The 3,065-nt window shown below is 38.1% G+C and overlaps 1 protein-coding gene across 1 annotated transcript in view; it reads right to left on the bottom strand.

Moving 5' to 3' along the window:
• Nucleotides 1-1,089: 1,089 nt before the first annotated feature.
• Nucleotides 1,090-3,065, bottom strand: part of Rab32 (RAB32, member RAS oncogene family) — a 16,244-nt gene continuing 14,268 nt past the window's right edge. Inside the window, exon 3 of the mRNA XM_032894984.1 lies at nucleotides 1,090-3,065. This exon is cut by the window's right edge and continues 607 nt beyond it. The gene's annotated coding sequence lies outside the window, so the exon portion shown is untranslated.

Below are 3,065 nucleotides of genomic sequence, written 5' to 3'. Positions count from 1 at the left end.
GGCATGGTCAAAGGAGTTTAAAGCTTTCCTTTCAGGGAGAATCCCTGTATCAAGAGGGTGAGGCAGAAAATGACACAACCGCTCACCCGATGTCCTCCTCTGGATTATTCCCATGAATGCACATGGGTTCAGTGGTGCACAGACACACACAACACATACATATGCTAGCTTCGAATCCTATGCCCTTGTTTACTCATTGTTTGTTATTATTATTCTGCTCTTTAATTCCTTCCTAATCAAATAGGTTGCAAATATTTTTCTTGTTGCTTGGTAGAGTTTTGTCCATATTGTCTTTATTTATAATACTTATGCTATCAAATATGTGTTTTCATTTTTAGCTCTCAATACTTGAGAAGGTTAAAGGATTTTCTTAGCATTGTGTTTCCCCCTAGAAGTCCTATAGATTTTATAGAATGATTTCTTTTTCTCATATTTAAGCTAATTTCCATATTATATCATTTGGGGAAGAAGCAAGAAAGAGCTATGATTCAGATCAAATGCTTAATCAATGCTAGCATGGATCTTAAGTGCCTGTTGAATTCAGTAAATGAAAGCAATATTTATATTGCTAGACTATTGTCTAAAGTACCTAGCAATGACTTACACATGGAAATATAGCACTATATTTTAAGAGTGTCTTGAGCATACTATAGGTTTCAAACAGAGTAATCTTTAGTATACTAATTAGCATGGAAAGTTTCAAAATAGATACTGAATCCATAAAATTTCAAGAAACCAGGCCAGTCTCAAGTGAGGTTTGGAAAATTCCAGTAAGGAATTCGAATGCTTCTTAGATGCATTGAAACAAATGAAACCACACATTGGAAAGTCACAATGTTACACACTGATCACTTTTAGAACCATTTTGGAGTTTCAGGACCCACACAAAGCAGACAGGAAAATTGACAACTTCTTGATGTCTAAGACCAATGCAGGCAGTGGGGACACCACACACACACACACACACACACACACACACACACACACACACACACATATCTTTTAACAGGATAATTTACACCAATGTCTGAGCTACGGCGTATGTTTAAATGTCTAACTGCTTTTTAAAGTGAATGAGGGAACAAAGAGTGTTTTTCTTTCATTTAGTTTCTTTTATATAATGTACCCGAAATTAAAATTTTGTATTCAAGTTACAAAACAGAAGAGTTTAAGGCATAAGATGAACATTTTTTTCTCTGAAATATGAACATCACAAAGCATAAACCACACCGTTTGACATAACAGGAATTGGTTTTGTCAGGAACTATCCTGAATGATTACTGTAAGTTAACAAACGTTATAAAGAAGGACAGATTGAGTACAGTAATTCTCATTTGGAGACCATGGCTAAACAACCTCACATGTGATAGGTTACATGTAAAACCAAACTCCAGTTGCACACAAGAACTTCCAAGTGACTGTAGTCACTTTCAATAGTGATTTAGGATGGGTTCAGTGTTTCTAACATCTGGGGGTAACACCCCATACATTCTTCACAGGATGTGAGATAGCAGAAACATTATAAAGTTTTATTTTATGCTTGGGTAATAGTAGTTTTTTTTTCAAAAGTGAGATTTAACAAATGACAAAACCATAATGATCATACTATGTCATGCACGTTAATCAAGCCCTGGTATCTTATTCCTTTACTTCAGAAAATCCAGACTTATGATCACATGGCCAAAGGGTTAATATGATTTCTTTACTTAAATGTATAGGATATGGCCACACTTGTATTGCTAGGTGAGGCTTAAGTTTAGTGAAAAGGGAGCCCGTGAGTCCCTATTTATCTCCAGGACACAGACCCCAGAACACTGCACTTCTGTTTATCTTGCTATTAGAGGCCACAAGCTCACTTACCCTGTCAACATGATTCAGAAGACAAGTATTCCAGTCTTTTATGTTGTGTTAGCTTAAAGCTATGATACAAAGGCTTTTTAAATTCCCTTAAGGATGCTGAACTGTTGCATAATATAAGCCCCTTAGAAATAAAAGAGTCAAGGTGCTAGAGAGGTGGCCCAGTGATTGAAAACACTTGTTGCTCTTGCAGAAGTTGTGGGTCTCGTTTGCATCATTGACAGTGGTCCACAACCCTCCACAACTCCGGTTCTAGGGGATCCAATGCCCTCTTCTGATCTCTGCAGGCTCCAGGTACATACATGGCCACATGGGAGCAAATGCAAAAGAAGCACGCACATATAAAATAACTAAATCTAAAATTCAACAGAAAACCATTTTTTTGTTGTTGTTTATTTTTTATTTTTTGGAGAAAGCCTCTTCTGTAGCACAGGCTGTCCTTGAGCTTGCTATGTAGCCAAGATATGTCACGAACTCCTACCCTTCACCTCTGTCTCCTGCATGCTGGGATGACAGAGGTGAACCAACACCCCAGTCAAATACATTTTCTTCACCAGAAAAGGACCTTCCTAGAATGACATTCATTCAGCACACAGGCTTAGGTTAAAATACCTATTCGTTTCTTTCACTGAGTGAAAGGCAATGCGATATAGAGGATCTTCCTGAGTGTCCTAGGCATTATACAACCAGTACCCAAAAACCATAGACTAAACTAGACATGGGCTACTTTCTTTCAGGTTTTACACTACAGAAACTTTTGCATAAACTGTATGTGCTTTGAAAAAGAATTCTCCTCCTGACCATTATTACCAAGACGGGTCTGGAAAGACAAGTTCCTCTTAGTACCACTGTATCTTCAATATGGTTCTAGGCTATAAACACAGACTAGAGGGCAGAAGAAAAAAAAACAAACAAACGTTCGTTTGTATTGTTTCCAAGTGGGAGTGGCAACTACACCTAGAGAGGATCCAGAGGGAGACACCCATAGAACAGGTAGGGTGCTAACTTCTTTGATCTCTCGAGCATCTATCACATTCTAGGTAAACGCTCTCTAAGTGAGCCACATCCCCAGCTCAGTACTTCTTGACTAATTAAAGAAGGGGCTCTCAAGGGTGATTCAGAGTGACTCAGTTACACAACGGCTATGCGTTCTAGAAACACGTTATTTAAGGATAAAAACTCAACACGGCACACCAAGTTTTGACTAG

This window comes from Rattus rattus, chromosome 2 (assembly GCF_011064425.1).
Source record: "Rattus rattus isolate New Zealand chromosome 2, Rrattus_CSIRO_v1, whole genome shotgun sequence".
NCBI classification, from domain to species: domain Eukaryota; kingdom Metazoa; phylum Chordata; class Mammalia; order Rodentia; family Muridae; genus Rattus; species Rattus rattus.
This window is presented reverse-complemented; position numbering and strand designations above follow the sequence as displayed.